Below are 16,079 nucleotides of genomic sequence, written 5' to 3' on the forward strand. Positions count from 1 at the left end.
TGGAATCATTAAGTTCCACTTTTCATGTCTCTGTCACTTCTGGCCTGACAACAGCTACCCAAGAGGTACTCTTTCCTCTGACCCTAACCACCTAGAATGAGGTCAGATCTCACAAGATAAAAGACATAGTCCTCTAAAGGGTCAAGATGGCCCAAGACCTCAGATGCCAGCGGCAAGCTTGGGAGTCTCCATGACACCCACCATCACTTCTGAACTGTTGGCTATCAATTTGGGGATTCTCTCTACCCCCTCAGGATGCCAGCCACAAGCCCAGGGGACTCCAGCCTCTCTAACTTCTGACCAGGGCTTTGAACTGGTTTGATCAGGCTGAGAAATTGCATTTCTAACAAGTTCCCCGGTGATGCTCATGCTACTGGTTAGGGGCCAATCCTGAGAACCACTAGTAGAGCAGTGGTTCTCAAAATTTACCACACATAAGAGTTACCTGAGAATCTTGTTAAAATGTAGATTCTGATTCCGTATATCTGGGGTGGGAATACTAATTCTCAAAAGGCGTTCAAACTGGAATGAACCGGTTCAAGGCTCTGCTTCTGACCTACTGGCTTCCACTACCCCGTCAGTTTGATAATTTGCTAGAATGACTCACCAAATTCATGGAAACCATTATTTATGATTATAGTTTTACTGCAGCAAAAAGATATGAATGAAGAGACACAGGGTGAGCTCTGGGAAGGTTCCCAACACAGAACTTCCATGACCTAAAAGGGACACACTACCCTCCCACATGCACTGATGTCTTTTAACCAATCAGGAAACTCATGGAGCTTTGGTGTCCAGAGCCTTTACTGGGACCTCATCACATAGACATTACTGATTGACTCAGCCCACCTCCCCTGAGGTCAGCTTATATCAGGCAGTGGTCTTCCTGAGTCACCTCATTAGCATACCTCAGTCCTGGTCTGGAGTCCTCATCAAGATACTTCAATCACTGGGAAATTCCAAAGTTTAGAGGTTACCTCTCAGGAAACAAGGATAAAGGCCACATTCTTTGGGTAAAGTTAATGTAACCCCCTCAGGAAATTAAACAAAATAAAACTCAACTCTCCACCTTGAAGGAAGGTAAGGCCAGATATGGGAAACGAATATAGGTACAATCCATGATAGAACCAGGTCCAGGTTTCAGGGATGGCACAGAAGGGGGGGTCCTTCCAGCTGGCTGAGGAAGGTTCATCTGCTGTTTCTCCTCAGATGCTGATTCATCCGTCATCCTTGCTGGGAGAATTCAGGCTCCCTGGCTGTATTCCTGGTCTAGGCTCACATGCTTTCTGTTCTTTTTCTTCTTTTTAATTCATCCATCATGGTTGTTTGCAGAAATGTGCTGCCCTGCCTTATTTGTGAACCTGAGGGCCCGACTTTCTTTACTGTGGCGTGTCCAGTGCATTCGGCCCTGAGATTTGAACTCGCCATGTAAAGGCAAAAGGATGGTAGAAGATGGCCTAAATGAGGGCAATTCAGACAACCCTGGAGATCTCACTTTTATGAAAGGAGCCCCTGGGTGATACAAATGGTTGATGCACTCAGCTGCTAACCAAAAGCTTGGAGGTTTGAGTCCACTTAGAGGCACCTTGGAAGTAAGGCTTGGAGATCTACTTCCAAAAAGCCAGCCACTGAAAACCCTAGGGGACACACTCCGACACACACGGGGTCACCACGAGTCAGAACTGACCTGACAGCAACCGGTTACTGATAATGGTAACTGTTCGTAGAAAGCCTCATTGGACATGTGGATAACGCACACAGGAAGGAGATACACAAAGAATCACACCATTTTGTTTAAGTAGCTGATGAGAGGCAGTGTTTGGCTGACATCTGGGCTTTCTCTCAGGTCATAGCACAGATGTGCATCATCAGCAAACAGCCAATAGGAAACAAAAGCTATATGGATATCAAATTACACGAAATGGTAAGTTGTAAGTCATCAAGAATGGAAATGACGTGAGGCAGATGACCTGGGCATGGCTTTGCTTCTCTCAGGACCTGGTAGGCCAGGAGACTAGAGACCCAGCTGTGCCCCTCTCTGAACCCCTGTTTTCCTATCAAAAAATACATAAAGTGGGACCACCCTTCCCTGACCTGCCTTCCCCCAAGAATAATTAACAAAATCCAAGGAGATGGTGGATAGAACATTATAAAGGATGGGGAAAAGCTAGACATTATATATGGCTATATAAACATAAGGGGTTATTATGATGCTGATTATCATTGATGACAACACCAACCAATGCGCTAATTATACTCATAAAATGAAGATGCAAATGCTTTACTCTGGACTTTCAAGAGAGGCTTATTTTTCTCCCAAAAAAGAGCGATTATAAGCACAAAATATTCCTTTTTATTAGTACTGCAATAACTGTTCCATGTAATATTAATAACAATAATAAAATGTACGCCACGTTCATATTATTTTCAGAGAGAAAAGAACACAAGGGTAAAAAGTTGTGTGAGCAGGAACTTGTCCCTTTTAATGATATCTGTAACAAGGCAGCAGATGTTCTAATAAATCCTTATCTCGCTCCAACACCCCTGTTTTGTGTTTGTCCTGATTCATATCTGCCTCCTTTCCTCCCATTCTTGACCTCAGTGGGTGTATTAATAAAAGTGACCGTGATGAGTCTGTAGTTGATTTCCTGGATTACCCGACAGGCATATCTTTCCCCAACTGTCCCCAAGCCTGTCTATTTATATTTATCATTACATTTGGCCAGACTCTTTGTATAAACCTTGATTGCTTATAACCAGGTTCACTTCAAGGGCACCTGTTTCAATTAGGTTGCACATACATGTCAATGAGCCTGAGTTGCTCAGTGGTTAAGGGCTAGACTGCTAACCAAAAGGTTGGCTGTTCAAACCTGTCAGTCACTCCATGGGAGAAAGATGTGGTGATCTGCTTCCCTAAAGATTTACACACTTGGAAACCCTATGGAGAAGTTCGACTCTGTCCTATAGGGTCTCTGTGAGTTGGAATCAACTCAACGGCAACGAATTTATACACGCTAAAGTTGCCACCCAGAAAAAATACGACAACACACTTTTTCTACATCATTTGGCACAGGCTGTGTTTGCACTGATGGGTAAAGTCTGACTAAGATTTATCTGCTTTGAGTTTGACCCTTTCTGGGCACACATTGGACATTGCAGCTTTCAGTATGCCCCCAACTGTGGGCCTTGTAATATTCTAGTTTCCACAATGAACATAGGAAGATGAATTTCAGGTTCTGCCCAAGTAGCTTCTAATTTAGTTAGATGAGTGTATAGTTTCCTGTTGTTGTTGTAACAAATTACTATGCCATTTGCCATTGTTGTTGTGTGCCGTCGAGCTGATTCCAACTCATAGTGACCCTACAGGATGAGTAGAACTGCCCCATTAATGTTTCCTAGGCTGTAATCGCCAGGTCTTTTTTTCAGTGGAGCTGCTGGGTGGATTTGAACCGCTGACCTTTCAGTTAGCAGCTAAGCACTTAACTATTACACCACTAGGGCTCCTTACTACCCAGATTAGTAGCTTAATTTATTATCTTATCTATTAACAAATTTATCTTACAATTCTGGAGGTAAGAAGTCTGAAATCGGTCTCACTAAGCTAAAATCAGGATGTCAGCAGGGCACATTTCTTCTGCAATCTCTAGGGGAGAGTCTGTTTCCTCTCCTTTTCCAGCTTCTAGAGGCCTCCCACATTCCTCCGCTCAAGGCCTCTTCCTCCATCTTCAAAACTAGCAACATAACATCTACAAACGTCTTCTGATTCTGACTCTCACTTTCCTGCCTCCCTCTTCCACTCAAAAAGACCCTTGTGCGTCTACCCAGATAATCCCTCTCCATTTCAAGGTCACCTGATTGGCAATCCAATTCCATCTGCAACTTTAATTGACTTTTGCCTTACTACATAACACTTTCACAGGTTTCATGGATTAGGACATGGACATCTCTGCAGGCCCTTATTCTGTCTTCCACAGTGAGATTACTAAAAATATGAAACTAATACATATTACCAGACATTGTACAATGTTATTCAATATTGAGTGGTTTGCACCATCTACATAAAGAAAAAGTCACTGACAAGGTACAACATAAAAAGGGGGAAAAAAAAAGTAAGGCTCATAACGGTCGCTGAAGGGTCAGGACATTTTGTTAGATGCTATTTTGCTCCAGCTCACAGTGACTCCATGTAAAACAGAAAAAAAACCTGCCCAGTCCTGGGCCATCCTCAAAATTGTTGCTGTGTTTGAGCCCATTTCTGCAGCCATGGTGTCAACTCATCTTGTTGAGGGTCTTCCTCTTTTTCATTGACCCTCTACTTTACCAACGTCCTTCTTCAGGGACCGGTCCCTCCTGATAACATGTACAAAGTAAGTGAGACAAAGTCACCATCCTCGCTTCTAAGGAGCATTCTGTTGTATGTGTACTTCTTTCAAGGTAGAAGATTAAAAAAAGGAAAACAGAAGAACCAGTTAATTTTCCTAGGGACTAGGTCTTGCAGCAAAGATGTCACTTTGAAGACTAAGGTGTGCCTGACCTGAGCCTTGGTGTTTTCAATCACCTCACATGCATGCAAAAGCTGGGCAATGAATAAGGAAGATCAAAGAAGAACTGACTCCTTTGAATTGCGGTGTTGGCAAAGAATATTGAATATACCATGAACTGCCAAAAGAATGAACAAATCTGTCTTGGAAGAAGTACAAACAGAATGCTCCTTAGAAGAACGGGTGGTGAGACTACGTCTCACATACTTTGGACATGTTATCAGGAGGGACCAGTCCCTGGAGAAGGACATCATGCTTGGTAAAGTAGAGGGTCAGTGAAAGAGAGGAACACCCTCAACGAGATGAACTGACACAGTGGCTACAACAATGGGCTTAAGCATAACAGCGATTGTGAGGATGGCGCAGGACCAGCCAGTGTTTCATTCTGTTGTACATAGAGTTGCTATGAGTCAGAACTGACTCGATGGCACCCAACAACAACAACAGGTCTTGGAGCATAAATTTATTAGAATGACTAAGAAGCAGTAACATATACCCGTTGCCGTCGAGTCAGTTCTTACTCGATTCTAACTCAGAGCAGAACTGCCCTATAGGGTGTCCAAGGCTGTAATCTTTTTTTTTAATTTTACTATTGTACTTTCAATGAAGGTTTACAGAACAAACTAGCTTCTCATTAAACAGTTAGTATACATATTGTTTTGTGACATTGGTTACCAACCCCATGACATGACAGCAATCTCCCCTTCTTGACCTTGGGTTCCCTGTTACCAGCTTTCCTGTCCCCTCCTGCCTTCCAGTCCTTGCCCCAGGGCTGGTGTGCCCTTTTAGTGTTGTTTTGTTTTATGGACCTGTCTAATCTTTGGCTGAAGGGTGAACCTCAGGAGTAACTTCATTACTAAGCTGAAAGAGTGTCCGGGGACCATACTCTCGGGGTTTCTCTGGTCTATGGTCAGGCCAGTAAATCTGTTGTGAGTTAAAATTTTGTCCTACATTTTTCTCCAGCTCTGTCCTGGACCCTCTATTGTGATCCCTGTCAGAGCAGTCAGTGGTGGTAGCTGGACACCATTTAGTTATGCTGGACTCAGTCTAGTAGAGGCTGTGGTAGTTGTGCTTCATTAGTCCTTTGGACAAATCTGTCCCTTGTTTCTTTGATTTTCTTCATTTTCCCTGGCTCCTGAAGGGGTGAGACCAGTGGAGTATCCTAGATGGCCACTCACAGGCTTTTATGACCCCAGATGCTACTCACCAATACATTGTTGTAATTGAGCTAGATATTCCACAAGACCATGGTTCCTACAGCCTTCAGCCCAGTAATTCAGTCCCCCAGGGAGTTTGGATGTGTCTATGGAGCTTCCATGACCTTGTCAAGGCTATAATCTTTATGGAAGCAGACTGTCACATCTTTTTCCAGAGAAGTGGCTGCTGGGTTTGAACTGAAGACCTTTCGGTTAGCAGCTGAGCGCTTAACCACTGTGCCACCAGGGATCCTTAGTAATATGTAACCCATTGCCATTGAGTTGACTCCAATTCATAGCAACCCTATAGGACAGAGTAGAATTGACCCAAAGAGTTTCCAAGGAGCAGCTGGTAGATTCAAAATACGAAACTTTTGGTTAGCAGGCAAGCTCTTAACCACTGCGCCACCAGGTTTCCTAGTAAAATATAGATCTCCAAAATAAATTAAATGCAAAATAAAACTTGATTTCCCTCTGTCATACAGCTCAAACTTGGAATTTTCATTAACAAGTGAGTGGCTTTCAGGAACATAGGGTCTTTCCATTGAGTGGCTCTAAGGTTCCCTAGCACTTCACTCACTGCATAAAACCAGTGGAGGCGAAAGAGACCTTTCAGGGAGGCACCTCTACTCTCTTAAAAAGCCCACCTAAAGCAGCACATACCATTTCTCCTCATACCCTGTCGAATAGATTTAGGTACATGGCTACCCACAAGTGCAAGAGAGGCTGGGAATGGAGTCCAGACATGTGCCTCACCATGCTCCTATGAAGGAGGAGAGAATGGATTTTGGTGAACTACTAGCAATCTCTGCTACAGATCACTTGCCCTTGAACCCATGGCTCCATTTTCAGCATTCCAATTTTCTCTCTGACTTCTGACCTGGCTAGCATCCGTTATTACTTATGTGTTCTCCCGTGGCCAGCTCAACAAATGTGTGACTTTTCCATTTTTGCCTTTGTGAAGCCTGCTTACTTTGGACACATCATCAGGTAAAGAAAAGAACATCATGTTTGGTGAAGTAGATAGTCGGTGAAAACAAAGGAAACCCTTAATGAGATGGATTGACACAATGGCCACAACAAAGGATTCAAACTTACCAAAGATTGTAAAGATGGTGCAAAACCAGGCAACTTTCATTTTGTTATAAATAAGGTCACCATGAGCTGGAGCCTACTTGATAGCAACTAATAACAATAACAACAATCGATATCATATCATGTCCTGGGACATTGACCTTCACCAACCTTATCACAGTGAAAACTTAGAAAGCCAGGGAAATGTTAAGAAAGTGATATATGGAACAGATTGTGAATTAAAACAAAAATAGCAATTGAAAGACAAAAGGCACTAGAGTCTGATCGGTCTTCACTTTGTCATTATCTAAGAAAAAAATTTAAAAAACTTAAAGAAGTTCATTATCTGTCATTGTCCTCACCTGTAAAACAAGCATGCTCAAATCTACCACGAGGGACAGATTGGATGGATTACGATAGGGTGTATAAAAATGTCTAGTCCCTTGCACTGCACATGATAACTCCTAAATAAAAGATGTTATTAGCACCATCAATATTAATATTGTTTTGCTAAAATGGTAATTCATTCTTTACAGCTTCCTTTGTAAAGGAAAGGAAATGAAATTTGAAAGATTAACGAGATCTAGCTAATTTTTTTTTTTCCTCGAGTTAAACTGTAAGTTTTATCTGTGACTTCGCAGCTTATATTTCTTAATGGATTTTTTGTCGCTTGGACTATGAGAAAACAAATCAATGCGACATGAATAATTAAGCAGAGAATATGCGTTTCACAGCCATCTTCTTGGCAAAGCGAAAGAGAGAGAAATAGCTCCTAACAGGGTCCTTTACGCGGCGCACATGCAAACATAAATTCTACATGTACATGCTGAAGTTTATAAATACGCCTCTTGCTAACATCATCCCCAAGTGTACAATGGATCAATATTATGTCATCTCATGACTTCAGAGACAAATGCAACCCCTCTCTAAAAGAATCCCAAATGACGCTGGATTTGGAATTACAGACACTAAAATTTGGGCAGGATTGAATCTGTACTTTTTCAAACCACCATCTTCTGTAAGAATAATTTGTTATATGCCTGCCCAATGGGTGTCCAGTCTCTCCTTATTAATGAGAGGAAGCTTGCTATTTCACAAGGAAGCATTTTTCCCCCCACCCATGGGCAGCTCTAGACATTTCCAGTTAACTAATTAATTCATCCAATTAAAAATGTAATGCATCATGCTAGGTGTTAGTTACAAACACACAAATAATAATAGTCCCCATAGTCTGAGCATCTTCTGTAAACCAGGCACTTTATCACTTGAAAGGGAAGTTTCCTTGGGGGTGCAGCCTGGCAAATGGATGTTCTGGCAAAAGCACTTTCTCTCTTTTCCGCCTTCCCTCCCTCTCTGTTCCTCTCTCCCTCTCCTGTACTCTTCTCAATGCCCAACTTCAGGTTCCTGGGGCCTGAACCTGCAGAAGTCTCCAGCCTGCCAGCTGAACTGCAGAATTTGGATTTGCCAACCCCAGCAACCCTGTGAACCAGCAGAGGTCTTCAGCTTGACCCCCAGATTTGGGACTTGCCAGCTCCCCTAATTATACAAGCCATTTCTCCACAATGGCATGAGCCATTTCATTAAAGCAAATTTCTCTCTATACATCTATATATGCTTCATTGGCTTTGCTCCTCTAGAGCACCCAGACTAAGACACCCTGTGTTAGAGCTTCAACCACCGTCTTATGCTAAATCCTAGAATCCTACAATGAGACACAATCACATTTCTTAAGAACTGTGGAGTCAAGAGTAAAACATGGAAACACCTGGATTAACATCCAAGCTCAGAAGGGCTCTATATATTTAATAGGATAGGAGCACAGAAGTGTGTGTTATTAACATTTATTTTTATTTGTTTTTCAAATCTATCTTCTTGTAAAATATTGGGATCAAAATTAGTTACTTGGAGCCAGACAAAATGTTATGGGCTTTTTTTTTTTTCATTTTAATGCATTTAAGTGTTTTTATTTTATTTTATTTTTGTTGTGCTTTAGGTGAAAGTTTACAGCTCAAGTTTATTTCTAATACAAAAATTTATACACATACTGTTTTGTGACATTGGTTGCAAACCCCACAATGTGACAGCACACTCCCGCTTTCCACCCTGGGTTCCCTGTGTCCATTTAACCAGTTCCTATCCATTCCTGCCTTCTTATCCTGCATTTGGTCAGGAGCCGCCCATTTTGTCTCCTGTATCTGAACGAACTAAGAAGCACGCTCCTCACGTATATTATTTTGTTTTATAGTTCTGTGTAATCTTTATCTGAAGAGTGGGCTTCGGGAATGGTTTCCGTTCTGGGAAAACAGAGCAACCAGGAGTCATAATTTCCAGGATTCCTCCAGTCTCTGTCAGACCAGTAAGTCTGGTCTTTTTACCTGAATTTGAGTTCTCATCTGCACTCTTCTCCAGCTTCCTCCAGAACTCTTTTGTGTTCCATGTCAGGGCGGTTATTGGTGGCAGCTGGGCACCATCTAGTTCTTCTGGTCTCAGGATGTTGGAGTCTCTGGTTTACGTGGGCCTTTAGTTTCTTGGGTTCATTCTTCCTTGTGTCTTTGGTGTTCTTCATTTTCTTTTGCTCCAAGTGGGTTGGGACCAACTGATGCATCTTAGATGGCTACTCTCAAGCTTTTAAGACCCCAGACCCCCCACACCAAAGTGGGATGCTGAACATTTTCTTAATAAAATTCGTTATGGCAATTGACCTAGATGTCCCATGAAACCATGGTCCCAGGCCCCAGCCCCAGCTACTGTGTCCCTCGAAGTGTTTGGATGTATGCAGGAAACTTCTTAGCTTTTGCTCTGGTCCAGTTGTGCTGACATTCCCTGTATTGTGTGTTCTCCTTCCCTTCAACCAAGATCATCCTTGTCTACTACTTAGTTAGCCAATTCCCCTTCCTGTCCCTCCCAACCCTTTTAACCATCGAAGAATGCCTTCTTCTGTGCTTAAACCTTTTCTTGAGTTCTTATAATAGTGGTCTCATACAATATTTGTCCTTTTGTGACTAGTTTCATTCAGCATAATACCCTCCAGGTTCATCCATGTTGTGAGATGTTTCTCAGATCCATCATTGCTCTTTATGGTTACATAGTACTCCATTTGTGTATATACCATAATTTGTTTATCCATTCATCTGTTGATGGGCATCTAGGTTGTTTCCATCTTTTTGCAATTGGGAACAATGCTGCAATGAACATGGGTGTGCATATGTGTATTCGTGTGACAGCTCTTATTTCTCTAGGATATATTCCTAGGAGTGGGATTGCTGGATCATATGGTACTTCTATTTCTAGCTTTTTAAGGAAACATTAAATCATTTTCCCAAATGGTTGTACTATTTCAATTTGACCAGTAGTGCATAAATGTTCCAGTCTTTTCACAACCTCTCCAATATGTATTATTTTGTGTTTTTTGGATTAGTGGCAGCCTTGTTGGGGTAAGATGGTATCTCATTGTAGTTGTGATTTGCATTTCTCTAATGGCTAATGGAGACCTGGTGGCCCAGTGGTTAAGTGATACAGCTGCTAACCAAAAGGTAGGCAGATCAAATCCACCAACCTCTCCTTAGAAACCGTATGGGGCATTTCCACTCTGTCCTCTAGGGTCACTATGGGTCAGAATCCATTCAATGGCAACATTTTTCTTGTTTGTTTTTGTTTTTAATGGCTAATGATCATGAGCATTTCCTCATGTATCTGTTAGCTACCTGAATGTTTTCTTTGGTGAAATGTCTGTTCATATGCTTTGCCCATTTTTTAATCAGGTTATTTGTCTTTTTGTTGTTGAGGTGTTGCAGTATATTGCAGATTTTAGAGATTAGGCCCTTATTGGTTATGTTATAGCCAAAAAAAAATTTTTCCCAGTCTTTAGGTTCTCTTTTTTTACTCTTTTGGTGAAGTATTTGGATGAGCATAAGTGTTTGATTTTTAGGAGCTCCCAGTTATCTAGTTTCTCTTCTGGTGTTTGTGCACTGTTAGTTATGGTTTCTACGCTATTTATGCCATGCTTTAGGACTCAGCATTATCCCTATTTTTTCTTACATGATGTTTATCATCTTAGATTTTATATTTAGGTCTTTGATCCATTTTGAGTTATTTTTTGTACATGATGTGAGGTATGGGTTTTATTTCATTTTTTTGCAGGTGGATATCCAGTTATGCCAATTTTTTTTTTTTCAGCACCATTTGTCAAATATCAGCTGCTCATAGGTGGATAGATTTATGTCTGTGTTCTCAGTTCTGTGCCATTGAACTACGTATCTGTAGTTTTACCAGAACCAGGCTGTTTTGACTACCCTGGTGGTATAATAGGTTCTAAAATCAGGTAGTGTGTGGCCTCCTACTTTGTTCTTCTTCAGTAATACTTTACTTATCCAGGGCCTCTTCCCTTTCCATATGAAGTTGGGGATCTGTTTCTTCATCTCATTAAAAAATGTCACTGGAATTTGGATCGGGATTGCCTTGTATCTGTAGATTGCCTTGGGTAGAATTGACATTTTCACAATGTTGAGTCTTCCTATCTATGAGCACGGTATGTTTTTCCACTTACGTAGGTATCTTGGTTTCTTGCAGTATTGTCTTGTCGTTTTCTTTTTATAGGTCTTTTACATCTCTGGTTAGGTTATTTGTAAGTACTTTATCTTCTTGGGAGCTATCATAAATGGCATTGATTTGGTGATTTCTTTTTCAAAGTTCTCTTTGTGTAGAGGAATCCAAATGATTTTTGTATGTTTACTTTGTATCCTAACACTTCACTGAAATCTTCCATTAGCTTCAGCAGTTTTCTTGTGGATTCTTTGGGGTTTTCTGTGTATAAGATCATATCATCTGCGAACAGGGATACTTTGACTTCTTCCTTACCAATTTGGATTCCCTTTATTTCTTTTTCTTGCCTTATTCTTGCTAAGACCTTCAGCACAATGTTGAATCACAGTGGTGGTAAACATCATCCTTATCTGGTTCATGTTCTCAAGGGGAATACTTTCAGACTCTCTCCATTTAGGATGATGTTTGCTGTTGGTTTTGTATATATGCCCTTTATTATGTTGAGGAATTTGCTATTCGTATTTTGCTGAGAGTTTATCATGAATGTGTGCTGGACTTTGTCAAATGCCTTTTTGCATCAATTGATAAGATCATGTGGTTCTTGTCTTTTGTTTTATTTATATGATAGATTACATTGGATGATTTTCTAATGTTGAACCATCCCTGCATATCAGGTATGAATCTCACTTGATCATGATTAATTACATTTTTGATGTACTATTGAATTATATTGGCTAGAAATTCCTCGCGGATTTTTGCATCTATGTTCATGAAGGATATTGGTCTATAATTTTTTTTTTTTTTTGGTGTCTTTACCTGGCTTTGATATCAGGGTTATCCTGGCTTCATAGAATGAGTTCGGGAGTATGCCATCCTTTTCTATGCTCTGAAATACCTTTTGTAATAGTGGCGTTAACTCTTCTCTAAAAGTTTGGTAGAATTTTCCAATGAAGACATCCGGGCCAGGACATTTTTTGGTTGAGAGTTTTTTTTTTTTTTTTTTTTTTTTAACCTCTTCAGCCTCTTCTTTTGTTACGGGTTTATTTAGTTTTTCGACCTCATTTTGTGTTAGTGTAGGTAGATAGTGTGCTTCTAGAAATGTGTCCATTTCCTCTAGGTTTTCAAATTTGTTGGAGTGCAGCTTTTCATAGTATTCTGTTATGATCCTTTTTATTTCAGTTAGGCCTGTTGTGATATCACCCATCTCATTTATTATTTGGTTTATTTGCTTCCTCTCCTATTTTTCTTTGTCAGTTTGGCCAATGGTTTATTGATTTTCTTGATCTTTTCAAAGAACCAGCTTTTGGTATTATTGGCTGTTTCTATTATTTTTCTGCTCTCTATTTCATTTATTTCTGCTCTAATTTTTACTATATCCTTTCTTCTCATTCCCAATGGCTTCTTTTGGTGCTCTCTATTTGTTTGAGTTATAGGGTTAATGTTTTGATTTTAGCCTTTTCTTCTTTTTGGATGTGTGCATTTATTGCTATAAATTGATATGTAAGCACTCATTCACATTTGATTCTATGCATTTCTTTATTCCGTCCTTGATTTCTTCTGTGACACAGTAGTTGTTGAGTAAGGTTTTGTTCAGTTTCCACATATTTGATTTTTTTTTTTCCTTGCTGTTCCTGTTATTGATTTCTACTTTTATGGTTTTATAATCAGAAAAGATGCTTTGTAATATTTTGATGTTTTGGATTCTGTTAAGGCTTGCTTTGTGGCCTAAAATGTGGTCTATTCTGGAGAATGTTCTATCTGCATTGGAAAATAATATACACTCGGCTGCTGTTGGTGGAATGTTCTGTGTGTTTCTGAGTTCAAGTTGATTGACTGTGGCATTTAGATTTTCTGTGTCTTTACTGAGTTTTTTCTAGATGTTCTGTCCTTCACCGCAACTGGTGTCTTGAAGTTTCCTACTATTATTGTGGAGCTGTCTATTTCTCTTTTCAATGCTCTTAGTTTGTTTTATGTATTTTGAAGTCCTGTCATTGGATGTGTATATATTTATTATGGTTATGTCCTCCTGGTGTATTGACCCTCTGTCATTATATAGTGTCCTTCCTTATCCTTTGTGGTGGATTTTGCGTTATAGTCTATTTTGTCAGAGATTAATATTGCCACTCTTGCTCTTTTTTGGTTGTTGTTTGTTTCATATATTTTTTCCCATCCTTTGAGTTTTAGTTTGTTTATGTCTTTGAGTCTTTTGTAGACAGCATATAGACAGATCGTGTTTTTTTAATCCGTTCTGCCAATCTCTGTCTCTTTATTGGTGCATTTAATCCATTTACATTCAGTATAATTATTAAGAGGTATGAGTTTACTGCTGTCATTTTAATTTTTTGTGTGTGTGTGTGTGGTTTTGACAGTTTCTTTGTTCCACTTAATTTTCTGTGTGTCATTTTTTTTAATGTATTTTCTTTTTAACTTTTTCATTAGTATTGATTTTGCATTTGATGAGTCTGTGTTTTTCTTCTTTTTATTTATTTATCTTATGGGTAGATTTGTTAGTATTCTTTGTGTTCACCTTAAAATTTACCTTCAGTTTTCCAAGTATAAGCCAATCTTTTTTTCTTGCTATTGCCTTAACTTCCTCTGCATATGGAAGTTCTATGACTACACAATTTTGTCCTTTTTTTAATGTTGTCATCTTTTATGTAATGATGTTTCTGTTTTCCTATTTTTGGTTTTTTAGCTTTGACTTATTTTAGTGAATTCCCTATCTGGGTTGATATCTGGGTGTTCTGTCCTGTGTTCTAGTCTTGGGTTATTGTCTGATATTGTTGGTTCTCTAACTGGAATACTCCTTTAATATTTCTTGTAATTTTGGTTTGGTTTTTATGAGGTCCCTTAAATTCTGTTTAGCTGGAAATGCCCTAATTTTGCCATTATATTTGAGAGACAGTTCTGCTGGATATATAATTCTTGGCTGGATTTTTTTTTTTTTTCCTTCAAAGCTTTATATATGTCATCCATTGCCTTCTTGCCTGCATGGTTTCTGCTTAGTCAGAGCTTAGTCTTATTGATTCTCCATTGTAGGTGACTTTTTGTTCATCCCTAGCTGCTCTCAAGATTCTGTCTTTATCTTTGGTTTTGGCAAGTTTCTTTATAATATGTCTTGGTGACTTTCTTTTGGGATCTACCTTGTTTGAGGTTTGTTGAGCTTCTTGGATAAATATCTTCTCTTCTTTCATGACATCAGGGAAGTTTTCTGACAGCAAATCTTCAACAATTCTCTCTTTATTTTCTGTTATCTCCCCCTGTTCTGGTATTCCAAGCACTAGTAGGTTTTTACCTTGACAGTGTCTCACATAATTCTTAGAGTTTCTTCATTTTTTTTTTTTATTTCTTCTTTCTGACTTTTCCTCAAATAAACTAGTGTCAAGGGATTTATATTCAGTCTCACTAATTGACTTCCATTGCCTCAATTCTTCTCCTCTGACCTTTCTATTGTTGTCTAATTCTGAAATTTTATTGTTAATCTTTTGGATTTCTAGTTGCTGAGCCTGTTAAATTTGTCCTTCTGTTCTTGCATTGTTTTCCTGAATTCATCTATTTCTTTGTCTCTATGTTCCTTGCCTTGGTCCGAGTTTGGCCTGATCTCCTTCTTGATCTCTTGAAGAGCGCTGTATGTTAATTTTTTTGAATTCTATCTCCAGTAATTCCACGACCTTATTTTCCTCAGAAGGTTTTCTGGTTCTTTATTTTGGTCGCTTGCTGGAGCCATCTTGACCTACTTCTTTATGTGATCTGATATTGACTGTCTCTGAGCCATCAATAAGCTATTATATTTATTAATTGTATGTTTGTTTACCATGTCCTAGCTTTTTGCTTTGTTTTGTTTTGATATGCCCAGGTAGGCTGGGCACATGAGCTGCTTTGGTTATTGGCATCTTTGAAGCTTTCACGTCCTATCTCCAGATGGTTAGAGCAGATACTAAGTGTGTGATCCCAGGAGTTTGTTCATTTTTCTTGTGTAGATGCAGCTCAGGTGTCCAGGTTGCCAGTCACGGAATGTGTGGTGCAGGCTGTCACCTACTGTCCTAGATGGGCGAAGCTGCGTAGGGGTGTTTGGAGCAGGTACAGGTGTCTGGCTGCAGTAGGGGGCTATGTGTTGAGCAAAGCAAGGGGCTGATGGCTACCCTTGGGTGCCTGAGGGAACAGCATGTCTCTGTCCCCTAGAGCACGTAGGGGGTGGGTTTTGCAGCCAGTACTTGGGTACCCAATGTTGTTGGCTGTGGGAACTGGGAAGCACCACTTATTCTCAGACCTGTCTCAGTGGTGAGCTAGATTTAGAGGGTGATACCACCAGCCTTCAGGCCTCTGATGTGGGTTGATGAGATTTCTGCTTAATGGGCAGGGAGGTGTCAAATGTCAGGAATCTGTGTCAAATGTCACGAATATGCAACTCCCCCTTGGCTGCTGTAGTTGATAACAGGCTTCAGGTGTATGCCTTGTTCTGTGCTAATAAGGGCATGTGGTGTTGAACTGGCCCACACAGGTCTAGGGAGGGGTGAAAAGCACTACAAGTCAGTGGACCCCTTATGCCAGTGCCTAGGCAAAGGGCAGTGCCTGCCCTGAGTTCCCAGCTTAGGAGGCATGGTGTTTTATTTAAAGCTGCAAGACTGGTATGGGCCCAGATATCCCTGAATTCCTGGCTCAGGGGACTTGGCATTTTTTAATTTTTTTTTTTTTAAAGCTGTGAGACTGGTTTGGGCACAGATAG

Source organism: Loxodonta africana, chromosome 14, assembly GCF_030014295.1.
Source record: "Loxodonta africana isolate mLoxAfr1 chromosome 14, mLoxAfr1.hap2, whole genome shotgun sequence".
In the NCBI taxonomy this organism is placed as follows: Eukaryota; Metazoa; Chordata; class Mammalia; order Proboscidea; family Elephantidae; genus Loxodonta; species Loxodonta africana.